The sequence below is a fragment of the Schistocerca cancellata genome, unplaced genomic scaffold (assembly GCF_023864275.1).
Source record: "Schistocerca cancellata isolate TAMUIC-IGC-003103 unplaced genomic scaffold, iqSchCanc2.1 HiC_scaffold_665, whole genome shotgun sequence".
In the NCBI taxonomy this organism is placed as follows: Eukaryota; Metazoa; Arthropoda; class Insecta; order Orthoptera; family Acrididae; genus Schistocerca; species Schistocerca cancellata.
Window position 1 is genome coordinate 3,543 of NW_026046676.1, and position 12,606 is coordinate 16,148.

The 12,606-nt window shown below is 49.2% G+C and overlaps 6 non-coding genes across 6 annotated transcripts; all 6 read right to left on the reverse strand.

Annotated features, from left to right (window-relative positions):
• Positions 1 to 259: 259 nt before the first annotated feature.
• On the reverse strand, positions 260 to 422 carry LOC126138628 (U1 spliceosomal RNA). The gene has a single exon (XR_007528258.1). It is a non-coding gene; the product is annotated as a U1 spliceosomal RNA (small nuclear RNA).
• Positions 423 to 2,566: 2,144 nt separating this feature from the next.
• Positions 2,567 to 2,729, reverse strand: LOC126138629 (U1 spliceosomal RNA). Its single transcript, XR_007528259.1, has one exon. It is a non-coding gene; the product is annotated as a U1 spliceosomal RNA (small nuclear RNA).
• A 2,144-nt stretch (positions 2,730 to 4,873) lies between these two features.
• LOC126138630 (U1 spliceosomal RNA) lies at positions 4,874 to 5,036 on the reverse strand. The gene has a single exon (XR_007528260.1). It is a non-coding gene; the product is annotated as a U1 spliceosomal RNA (small nuclear RNA).
• A 2,143-nt stretch (positions 5,037 to 7,179) lies between these two features.
• On the reverse strand, positions 7,180 to 7,342 carry LOC126138631 (U1 spliceosomal RNA). Its single transcript, XR_007528261.1, has one exon. It is a non-coding gene; the product is annotated as a U1 spliceosomal RNA (small nuclear RNA).
• Positions 7,343 to 9,485: 2,143 nt separating this feature from the next.
• LOC126138618 (U1 spliceosomal RNA) lies at positions 9,486 to 9,648 on the reverse strand. The gene has a single exon (XR_007528249.1). It is a non-coding gene; the product is annotated as a U1 spliceosomal RNA (small nuclear RNA).
• A 2,144-nt stretch (positions 9,649 to 11,792) lies between these two features.
• LOC126138619 (U1 spliceosomal RNA) lies at positions 11,793 to 11,955 on the reverse strand. Its single transcript, XR_007528250.1, has one exon. It is a non-coding gene; the product is annotated as a U1 spliceosomal RNA (small nuclear RNA).
• Between the last annotated feature and the right edge of the window lie 651 nt (positions 11,956 to 12,606).

Genomic DNA, 12,606 nt, shown 5'->3' on the forward strand with positions numbered 1-12,606 from the left:
GGACAGAGAATGCTAAAAGGGGCCGTTCGACCGTTAATACGGAAATCATAGCCAAGTTAGATGGCCTGAGCCATCTCGCGGCTGCCGCTGCTATTACGAGCGCGCGTGCCACGCGGTTAAAGAGCAGTGCGCTGGCTCTGGACGCCGTTTCCTAGTGTATTTTGTCACTTCTAGTCGGTTATGAGAAGCTGGCAAATTACTCACGGTCAGTGCTTATCGTCAGACACGAGGAGAAGCTTTGATTGTAATGGAGATTAGCACCGGGACAGCGCGAACGCAGTCCCGACTACCAAAAATTATGCGCCCGAGTTACTCGCATTTGGAGTAATCGCGGGGGTCAGCTCGACCGAAGTGCAATGGACAAGCCTCACCCCGGAGGAACCGCCTTCATGATCACGGTATCCTCTACGCCAGGTAAGTATGCTTCTCCTCGGCCACAGGCGAATATTTGTAATGCGTCGCGCTATCGTAGTGGAACGAGAACTCTTGACGTTGTCGCATTCGGCGAAGAGCATGGTGCCGTGAATGTACTTGCTTCCTTAGAAACGCGCTGTTGGCCGTCGAGTTAGCAGGCAGACAGGCACAATAACGGCCTTCTGCAGAAAGCGATGCATTTTTCGTGCGGAAGACATCGCGACTCGCGGCGCCGGCCGTTGCTGGGGTTAAGTTACTGCACCCTCCGGGAGATGGCGGGCCATGTCGGGGTTACCGCCTTCGAGCCACCCTCTCCGCCTGAAAGTCGCCCTCTTTCTCGGCCGGTGTCAAAAAACGGCAAATGAGATTTGCTGAATGACTGTTTCTTCCAGCCACAGTGCAAGCCACAAAATCAATTATTGCTCTTACCTTTGCTCCCTCCGTGGGAGCCCTTAGTGCTAGGAAATACGGCAGCATTGTCAATCGCCCTTGTCTGTCGCTGAGCAACCGAAGGACCAGGCTCTGACTATCAGATGTTCTAAGGAAGCTGTATGCACTCGTGGGTGTTGTACACGAGGGACAAACATCACGTCAGCAGGCTCTTAAGGAAAGACAATAATGAGCAAAAACTGCAACTTACCCCATTGGACGCTGATGGAACAGAAGACACTTGAAGGTAAGGTAACACTTCTTCTTTCTGTTCATCTCGAGCACGATCTGGAAAGCTCGAACGAAATTTGTGTTCTCTTTAATTCAGAATGTGGAGATATTTCCTTCACGCATATGAAAGTGTATGAGAAAAATAATGCTTCATTATTTAAGCTAGATGGAAAAGTTTAGGGGAAGTAATTAATTCGTTTAGGCTGCACCACTACTAGGTAGCACTGTGAAAACAATGCCATTGCCACCTAATGGCAACACAGCTTGCTGCAGATTAATTTTGCGGCATTTCATAAATGATTAATATCTTATGACTATGGTGACGCTATGAGTAGTTTTATATGTGCAAACATTTGAAACTGCTGCGGGCATTACATTTACCTCTCTCTGTCTCTTTGCTTGGACATGGAGTAAGTAAGGATAAATTAAATTGCTTGTTTTTGAAGTAGTGACAGTTTTGAAGTGTAAAGAAATGATATTAAACAATAAAGTGTGTGTGTTTTTTTTTTTTTTTTCGAATGTAGTGATTCAACAACGAATTTATTTAATCCTACCTACCTCTGCAATTAGTGTACGTGAGAATTTCATTGGAATTGTTGCAATCGAAACCGAGCTTAATAATTTCTTGCGGCAGTTTTCAGTCCTCCTCGTGCTTTAATTGCTCATTTCCAAGCGTTATTTTAGGTTGCCTGCAAAGTTGTCAGATGAAACACAACCACTGCGACGAAAGGCCATTCCTTAGAGCAGGTAGACGCCAACTGCGGCGGGAAACTGTCGTGGCCAGGAAGATATTCACTGTGTGTGGAAGTTGAGTGAGGATCCGAAGCTGACTTGCCGGCACACGTTGCAGCATTCACTCGCCAACGGCAACGGGGTAAGAGAAGGGTACAAATACGCCGGTTCTCGTCCGATCACCGAGGTTGGGCTTGGATGGGTGGCCGTCTGGGAGCACAGGGCGCTGTTGGCTAGAATCTATATGTTTCTCGTTTTCGGTGCAGCTCGTCATGTTATTTCCTTCGATTCACGTCCCCACAAGCTCCTCAAGTGCCGCAAGTCTGCAAGTCTCGAGACGCTACGCTAGACGCTTGCTTCCGGCCCCTCATGTACCATGCCACAGGCGCCAAAGCGTTCGGCTGGCCGATGGCCCCTGTACGCCCGCTCGCGCCACAGCAGTTACTGTGCTTGCAGGGAATGCCGCGCCGTCGAATAACGTTTGGCGCGCAATCCGTTCATGGACAGAGAATGCTAAAAGGGGCCGTTCGACCGTTAATACGGAAATCATAGCCAAGTTAGATGGCCTGAGCCATCTCGCGGCTGCCGCTGCTATTACGAGCGCGCGTGCCACGCGGTTAAAGAGCAGTGCGCTGGCTCTGGACGCCGTTTCCTAGTGTATTTTGTCACTTCTAGTCGGTTATGAGAAGCTGGCAAATTACTCACGGTCAGTGCTTATCGTCAGACACGAGGAGAAGCTTTGATTGTAATGGAGATTAGCACCGGGACAGCGCGAACGCAGTCCCGACTACCAAAAATTATGCGCCCGAGTTACTCGCATTTGGAGTAATCGCGGGGGTCAGCTCGACCGAAGTGCAATGGACAAGCCTCACCCCGGAGGAACCGCCTTCATGATCACGGTATCCTCTACGCCAGGTAAGTATGCTTCTCCTCGGCCACAGGCGAATATTTGTAATGCGTCGCGCTATCGTAGTGGAACGAGAACTCTTGACGTTGTCGCATTCGGCGAAGAGCATGGTGCCGTGAATGTACTTGCTTCCTTAGAAACGCGCTGTTGGCCGTCGAGTTAGCAGGCAGACAGGCACAATAACGGCCTTCTGCAGAAAGCGATGCATTTTTCGTGCGGAAGACATCGCGACTCGCGGCGCCGGCCGTTGCTGGGGTTAAGTTACTGCACCCTCCGGGAGATGGCGGGCCATGTCGGGGTTACCGCCTTCGAGCCACCCTCTCCGCCTGAAAGTCGCCCTCTTTCTCGGCCGGTGTCAAAAAACGGCAAATGAGATTTGCTGAATGACTGTTTCTTCCAGCCACAGTGCAAGCCACAAAATCAATTATTGCTCTTACCTTTGCTCCCTCCGTGGGAGCCCTTAGTGCTAGGAAATACGGCAGCATTGTCAATCGCCCTTGTCTGTCGCTGAGCAACCGAAGGACCAGGCTCTGACTATCAGATGTTCTAAGGAAGCTGTATGCACTCGTGGGTGTTGTACACGAGGGACAAACATCACGTCAGCAGGCTCTTAAGGAAAGACAATAATGAGCAAAAACTGCAACTTACCCCATTGGACGCTGATGGAACAGAAGACACTTGAAGGTAAGGTAACACTTCTTCTTTCTGTTCATCTCGAGCACGATCTGGAAAGCTCGAACGAAATTTGTGTTCTCTTTAATTCAGAATGTGGAGATATTTCCTTCACGCATATGAAAGTGTATGAGAAAAATAATGCTTCATTATTTAAGCTAGATGGAAAAGTTTAGGGGAAGTAATTAATTCGTTTAGGCTGCACCACTACTAGGTAGCACTGTGAAAACAATGCCATTGCCACCTAATGGCAACACAGCTTGCTGCAGATTAATTTTGCGGCATTTCATAAATGATTAATATCTTATGACTATGGTGACGCTATGAGTAGTTTTATATGTGCAAACATTTGAAACTGCTGCGGGCATTACATTTACCTCTCTCTGTCTCTTTGCTTGGACATGGAGTAAGTAAGGATAAATTAAATTGCTTGTTTTTGAAGTAGTGACAGTTTTGAAGTGTAAAGAAATGATATTAAACAATAAAGTGTGTGTGTTTTTTTTTTTTTTTCCGAATGTAGTGATTCAACAACGAATTTATTTAATCCTACCTACCTCTGCAATTAGTGTACGTGAGAATTTCATTGGAATTGTTGCAATCGAAACCGAGCTTAATAATTTCTTGCGGCAGTTTTCAGTCCTCCTCGTGCTTTAATTGCTCATTTCCAAGCGTTATTTTAGGTTGCCTGCAAAGTTGTCAGATGAAACACAACCACTGCGACGAAAGGCCATTCCTTAGAGCAGGTAGACGCCAACTGCGGCGGGAAACTGTCGTGGCCAGGAAGATATTCACTGTGTGTGGAAGTTGAGTGAGGATCCGAAGCTGACTTGCCGGCACACGTTGCAGCATTCACTCGCCAACGGCAACGGGGTAAGAGAAGGGTACAAATACGCCGGTTCTCGTCCGATCACCGAGGTTGGGCTTGGATGGGTGGCCGTCTGGGAGCACAGGGCGCTGTTGGCTAGAATCTATATGTTTCTCGTTTTCGGTGCAGCTCGTCATGTTATTTCCTTCGATTCACGTCCCCACAAGCTCCTCAAGTGCCGCAAGTCTGCAAGTCTCGAGACGCTACGCTAGACGCTTGCTTCCGGCCCCTCATGTACCATGCCACAGGCGCCAAAGCGTTCGGCTGGCCGATGGCCCCTGTACGCCCGCTCGCGCCACAGCAGTTACTGTGCTTGCAGGGAATGCCGCGCCGTCGAATAACGTTTGGCGCGCAATCCGTTCATGGACAGAGAATGCTAAAAGGGGCCGTTCGACCGTTAATACGGAAATCATAGCCAAGTTAGATGGCCTGAGCCATCTCGCGGCTGCCGCTGCTATTACGAGCGCGCGTGCCACGCGGTTAAAGAGCAGTGCGCTGGCTCTGGACGCCGTTTCCTAGTGTATTTTGTCACTTCTAGTCGGTTATGAGAAGCTGGCAAATTACTCACGGTCAGTGCTTATCGTCAGACACGAGGAGAAGCTTTGATTGTAATGGAGATTAGCACCGGGACAGCGCGAACGCAGTCCCGACTACCAAAAATTATGCGCCCGAGTTACTCGCATTTGGAGTAATCGCGGGGGTCAGCTCGACCGAAGTGCAATGGACAAGCCTCACCCCGGAGGAACCGCCTTCATGATCACGGTATCCTCTACGCCAGGTAAGTATGCTTCTCCTCGGCCACAGGCGAATATTTGTAATGCGTCGCGCTATCGTAGTGGAACGAGAACTCTTGACGTTGTCGCATTCGGCGAAGAGCATGGTGCCGTGAATGTACTTGCTTCCTTAGAAACGCGCTGTTGGCCGTCGAGTTAGCAGGCAGACAGGCACAATAACGGCCTTCTGCAGAAAGCGATGCATTTTTCGTGCGGAAGACATCGCGACTCGCGGCGCCGGCCGTTGCTGGGGTTAAGTTACTGCACCCTCCGGGAGATGGCGGGCCATGTCGGGGTTACCGCCTTCGAGCCACCCTCTCCGCCTGAAAGTCGCCCTCTTTCTCGGCCGGTGTCAAAAAACGGCAAATGAGATTTGCTGAATGACTGTTTCTTCCAGCCACAGTGCAAGCCACAAAATCAATTATTGCTCTTACCTTTGCTCCCTCCGTGGGAGCCCTTAGTGCTAGGAAATACGGCAGCATTGTCAATCGCCCTTGTCTGTCGCTGAGCAACCGAAGGACCAGGCTCTGACTATCAGATGTTCTAAGGAAGCTGTATGCACTCGTGGGTGTTGTACACGAGGGACAAACATCACGTCAGCAGGCTCTTAAGGAAAGACAATAATGAGCAAAAACTGCAACTTACCCCATTGGACGCTGATGGAACAGAAGACACTTGAAGGTAAGGTAACACTTCTTCTTTCTGTTCATCTCGAGCACGATCTGGAAAGCTCGAACGAAATTTGTGTTCTCTTTAATTCAGAATGTGGAGATATTTCCTTCACGCATATGAAAGTGTATGAGAAAAATAATGCTTCATTATTTAAGCTAGATGGAAAAGTTTAGGGGAAGTAATTAATTCGTTTAGGCTGCACCACTACTAGGTAGCACTGTGAAAACAATGCCATTGCCACCTAATGGCAACACAGCTTGCTGCAGATTAATTTTGCGGCATTTCATAAATGATTAATATCTTATGACTATGGTGACGCTATGAGTAGTTTTATATGTGCAAACATTTGAAACTGCTGCGGGCATTACATTTACCTCTCTCTGTCTCTTTGCTTGGACATGGAGTAAGTAAGGATAAATTAAATTGCTTGTTTTTGAAGTAGTGACAGTTTTGAAGTGTAAAGAAATGATATTAAACAATAAAGTGTGTGTGTTTTTTTTTTTTTTTCGAATGTAGTGATTCAACAACGAATTTATTTAATCCTACCTACCTCTGCAATTAGTGTACGTGAGAATTTCATTGGAATTGTTGCAATCGAAACCGAGCTTAATAATTTCTTGCGGCAGTTTTCAGTCCTCCTCGTGCTTTAATTGCTCATTTCCAAGCGTTATTTTAGGTTGCCTGCAAAGTTGTCAGATGAAACACAACCACTGCGACGAAAGGCCATTCCTTAGAGCAGGTAGACGCCAACTGCGGCGGGAAACTGTCGTGGCCAGGAAGATATTCACTGTGTGTGGAAGTTGAGTGAGGATCCGAAGCTGACTTGCCGGCACACGTTGCAGCATTCACTCGCCAACGGCAACGGGGTAAGAGAAGGGTACAAATACGCCGGTTCTCGTCCGATCACCGAGGTTGGGCTTGGATGGGTGGCCGTCTGGGAGCACAGGGCGCTGTTGGCTAGAATCTATATGTTTCTCGTTTTCGGTGCAGCTCGTCATGTTATTTCCTTCGATTCACGTCCCCACAAGCTCCTCAAGTGCCGCAAGTCTGCAAGTCTCGAGACGCTACGCTAGACGCTTGCTTCCGGCCCCTCATGTACCATGCCACAGGCGCCAAAGCGTTCGGCTGGCCGATGGCCCCTGTACGCCCGCTCGCGCCACAGCAGTTACTGTGCTTGCAGGGAATGCCGCGCCGTCGAATAACGTTTGGCGCGCAATCCGTTCATGGACAGAGAATGCTAAAAGGGGCCGTTCGACCGTTAATACGGAAATCATAGCCAAGTTAGATGGCCTGAGCCATCTCGCGGCTGCCGCTGCTATTACGAGCGCGCGTGCCACGCGGTTAAAGAGCAGTGCGCTGGCTCTGGACGCCGTTTCCTAGTGTATTTTGTCACTTCTAGTCGGTTATGAGAAGCTGGCAAATTACTCACGGTCAGTGCTTATCGTCAGACACGAGGAGAAGCTTTGATTGTAATGGAGATTAGCACCGGGACAGCGCGAACGCAGTCCCGACTACCAAAAATTATGCGCCCGAGTTACTCGCATTTGGAGTAATCGCGGGGGTCAGCTCGACCGAAGTGCAATGGACAAGCCTCACCCCGGAGGAACCGCCTTCATGATCACGGTATCCTCTACGCCAGGTAAGTATGCTTCTCCTCGGCCACAGGCGAATATTTGTAATGCGTCGCGCTATCGTAGTGGAACGAGAACTCTTGACGTTGTCGCATTCGGCGAAGAGCATGGTGCCGTGAATGTACTTGCTTCCTTAGAAACGCGCTGTTGGCCGTCGAGTTAGCAGGCAGACAGGCACAATAACGGCCTTCTGCAGAAAGCGATGCATTTTTCGTGCGGAAGACATCGCGACTCGCGGCGCCGGCCGTTGCTGGGGTTAAGTTACTGCACCCTCCGGGAGATGGCGGGCCATGTCGGGGTTACCGCCTTCGAGCCACCCTCTCCGCCTGAAAGTCGCCCTCTTTCTCGGCCGGTGTCAAAAAACGGCAAATGAGATTTGCTGAATGACTGTTTCTTCCAGCCACAGTGCAAGCCACAAAATCAATTATTGCTCTTACCTTTGCTCCCTCCGTGGGAGCCCTTAGTGCTAGGAAATACGGCAGCATTGTCAATCGCCCTTGTCTGTCGCTGAGCAACCGAAGGACCAGGCTCTGACTATCAGATGTTCTAAGGAAGCTGTATGCACTCGTGGGTGTTGTACACGAGGGACAAACATCACGTCAGCAGGCTCTTAAGGAAAGACAATAATGAGCAAAAACTGCAACTTACCCCATTGGACGCTGATGGAACAGAAGACACTTGAAGGTAAGGTAACACTTCTTCTTTCTGTTCATCTCGAGCACGATCTGGAAAGCTCGAACGAAATTTGTGTTCTCTTTAATTCAGAATGTGGAGATATTTCCTTCACGCATATGAAAGTGTATGAGAAAAATAATGCTTCATTATTTAAGCTAGATGGAAAAGTTTAGGGGAAGTAATTAATTCGTTTAGGCTGCACCACTACTAGGTAGCACTGTGAAAACAATGCCATTGCCACCTAATGGCAACACAGCTTGCTGCAGATTAATTTTGCGGCATTTCATAAATGATTAATATCTTATGACTATGGTGACGCTATGAGTAGTTTTATATGTGCAAACATTTGAAACTGCTGCGGGCATTACATTTACCTCTCTCTGTCTCTTTGCTTGGACATGGAGTAAGTAAGGATAAATTAAATTGCTTGTTTTTGAAGTAGTGACAGTTTTGAAGTGTAAAGAAATGATATTAAACAATAAAGTGTGTGTGTTTTTTTTTTTTTTCCGAATGTAGTGATTCAACAACGAATTTATTTAATCCTACCTACCTCTGCAATTAGTGTACGTGAGAATTTCATTGGAATTGTTGCAATCGAAACCGAGCTTAATAATTTCTTGCGGCAGTTTTCAGTCCTCCTCGTGCTTTAATTGCTCATTTCCAAGCGTTATTTTAGGTTGCCTGCAAAGTTGTCAGATGAAACACAACCACTGCGACGAAAGGCCATTCCTTAGAGCAGGTAGACGCCAACTGCGGCGGGAAACTGTCGTGGCCAGGAAGATATTCACTGTGTGTGGAAGTTGAGTGAGGATCCGAAGCTGACTTGCCGGCACACGTTGCAGCATTCACTCGCCAACGGCAACGGGGTAAGAGAAGGGTACAAATACGCCGGTTCTCGTCCGATCACCGAGGTTGGGCTTGGATGGGTGGCCGTCTGGGAGCACAGGGCGCTGTTGGCTAGAATCTATATGTTTCTCGTTTTCGGTGCAGCTCGTCATGTTATTTCCTTCGATTCACGTCCCCACAAGCTCCTCAAGTGCCGCAAGTCTGCAAGTCTCGAGACGCTACGCTAGACGCTTGCTTCCGGCCCCTCATGTACCATGCCACAGGCGCCAAAGCGTTCGGCTGGCCGATGGCCCCTGTACGCCCGCTCGCGCCACAGCAGTTACTGTGCTTGCAGGGAATGCCGCGCCGTCGAATAACGTTTGGCGCGCAATCCGTTCATGGACAGAGAATGCTAAAAGGGGCCGTTCGACCGTTAATACGGAAATCATAGCCAAGTTAGATGGCCTGAGCCATCTCGCGGCTGCCGCTGCTATTACGAGCGCGCGTGCCACGCGGTTAAAGAGCAGTGCGCTGGCTCTGGACGCCGTTTCCTAGTGTATTTTGTCACTTCTAGTCGGTTATGAGAAGCTGGCAAATTACTCACGGTCAGTGCTTATCGTCAGACACGAGGAGAAGCTTTGATTGTAATGGAGATTAGCACCGGGACAGCGCGAACGCAGTCCCGACTACCAAAAATTATGCGCCCGAGTTACTCGCATTTGGAGTAATCGCGGGGGTCAGCTCGACCGAAGTGCAATGGACAAGCCTCACCCCGGAGGAACCGCCTTCATGATCACGGTATCCTCTACGCCAGGTAAGTATGCTTCTCCTCGGCCACAGGCGAATATTTGTAATGCGTCGCGCTATCGTAGTGGAACGAGAACTCTTGACGTTGTCGCATTCGGCGAAGAGCATGGTGCCGTGAATGTACTTGCTTCCTTAGAAACGCGCTGTTGGCCGTCGAGTTAGCAGGCAGACAGGCACAATAACGGCCTTCTGCAGAAAGCGATGCATTTTTCGTGCGGAAGACATCGCGACTCGCGGCGCCGGCCGTTGCTGGGGTTAAGTTACTGCACCCTCCGGGAGATGGCGGGCCATGTCGGGGTTACCGCCTTCGAGCCACCCTCTCCGCCTGAAAGTCGCCCTCTTTCTCGGCCGGTGTCAAAAAACGGCAAATGAGATTTGCTGAATGACTGTTTCTTCCAGCCACAGTGCAAGCCACAAAATCAATTATTGCTCTTACCTTTGCTCCCTCCGTGGGAGCCCTTAGTGCTAGGAAATACGGCAGCATTGTCAATCGCCCTTGTCTGTCGCTGAGCAACCGAAGGACCAGGCTCTGACTATCAGATGTTCTAAGGAAGCTGTATGCACTCGTGGGTGTTGTACACGAGGGACAAACATCACGTCAGCAGGCTCTTAAGGAAAGACAATAATGAGCAAAAACTGCAACTTACCCCATTGGACGCTGATGGAACAGAAGACACTTGAAGGTAAGGTAACACTTCTTCTTTCTGTTCATCTCGAGCACGATCTGGAAAGCTCGAACGAAATTTGTGTTCTCTTTAATTCAGAATGTGGAGATATTTCCTTCACGCATATGAAAGTGTATGAGAAAAATAATGCTTCATTATTTAAGCTAGATGGAAAAGTTTAGGGGAAGTAATTAATTCGTTTAGGCTGCACCACTACTAGGTAGCACTGTGAAAACAATGCCATTGCCACCTAATGGCAACACAGCTTGCTGCAGATTAATTTTGCGGCATTTCATAAATGATTAATATCTTATGACTATGGTGACGCTATGAGTAGTTTTATATGTGCAAACATTTGAAACTGCTGCGGGCATTACATTTACCTCTCTCTGTCTCTTTGCTTGGACATGGAGTAAGTAAGGATAAATTAAATTGCTTGTTTTTGAAGTAGTGACAGTTTTGAAGTGTAAAGAAATGATATTAAACAATAAAGTGTGTGTGTTCTTTTTTTTTTTTCCGAATGTAGTGATTCAACAACGAATTTATTTAATCCTACCTACCTCTGCAATTAGTGTACGTGAGAATTTCATTGGAATTGTTGCAATCGAAACCGAGCTTAATAATTTCTTGCGGCAGTTTTCAGTCCTCCTCGTGCTTTAATTGCTCATTTCCAAGCGTTATTTTAGGTTGCCTGCAAAGTTGTCAGATGAAACACAACCACTGCGACGAAAGGCCATTCCTTAGAGCAGGTAGACGCCAACTGCGGCGGGAAACTGTCGTGGCCAGGAAGATATTCACTGTGTGTGGAAGTTGAGTGAGGATCCGAAGCTGACTTGCCGGCACACGTTGCAGCATTCACTCGCCAACGGCAACGGGGTAAGAGAAGGGTACAAATACGCCGGTTCTCGTCCGATCACCGAGGTTGGGCTTGGATGGGTGGCCGTCTGGGAGCACAGGGCGCTGTTGGCTAGAATCTATATGTTTCTCGTTTTCGGTGCAGCTCGTCATGTTATTTCCTTCGATTCACGTCCCCACAAGCTCCTCAAGTGCCGCAAGTCTGCAAGTCTCGAGACGCTACGCTAGACGCTTGCTTCCGGCCCCTCATGTACCATGCCACAGGCGCCAAAGCGTTCGGCTGGCCGATGGCCCCTGTACGCCCGCTCGCGCCACAGCAGTTACTGTGCTTGCAGGGAATGCCGCGCCGTCGAATAACGTTTGGCGCGCAATCCGTTCATGGACAGAGAATGCTAAAAGGGGCCGTTCGACCGTTAATACGGAAATCATAGCCAAGTTAGATGGCCTGAGCCATCTCGCGGCTGCCGCTGCTATTACGAGCGCGCGTGCCACGCGGTTAAAGAGCAGTGCGCTGGCTCTGGACGCCGTTTCCTAGTGTATTTTGTCACTTCTAGTCGGTTATGAGAAGCTGGCAAATTACTCACGGTCAGTGCTTATCGTCAGACACGAGGAGAAGCTTTGATTGTAATGGAGATTAGCACCGGGACAGCGCGAACGCAGTCCCGACTACCAAAAATTATGCGCCCGAGTTACTCGCATTTGGAGTAATCGCGGGGGTCAGCTCGACCGAAGTGCAATGGACAAGCCTCACCCCGGAGGAACCGCCTTCATGATCACGGTATCCTCTACGCCAGGTAAGTATGCTTCTCCTCGGCCACAGGCGAATATTTGTAATGCGTCGCGCTATCGTAGTGGAACGAGAACTCTTGACGTTGTCGCATTCGGCGAAGAGCATGGTGCCGTGAATGTACTTGCTTCCTTAGAAACGCGCTGTTGGCCGTCGAGTTAGCAGGCAGACAGGCACAATAACGGCCTTCTGCAGAAAGCGATGCATTTTTCGTGCGGAAGACATCGCGACTCGCGGCGCCGGCCGTTGCTGGGGTTAAGTTACTGCACCCTCCGGGAGATGGCGGGCCATGTCGGGGTTACCGCCTTCGAGCCACCCTCTCCGCCTGAAAGTCGCCCTCTTTCTCGGCCGGTGTCAAAAAACGGCAAATGAGATTTGCTGAATGACTGTTTCTTCCAGCCACAGTGCAAGCCACAAAATCAATTATTGCTCTTACCTTTGCTCCCTCCGTGGGAGCCCTTAGTGCTAGGAAATACGGCAGCATTGTCAATCGCCCTTGTCTGTCGCTGAGCAACCGAAGGACCAGGCTCTGACTATCAGATGTTCTAAGGAAGCTGTATGCACTCGTGGGTGTTGTACACGAGGGACAAACATCACGTCAGCAGGCTCTTAAGGAAAGACAATAATGAGCAAAAACTGCAACTTACCCCATTGGACGCTGATGGA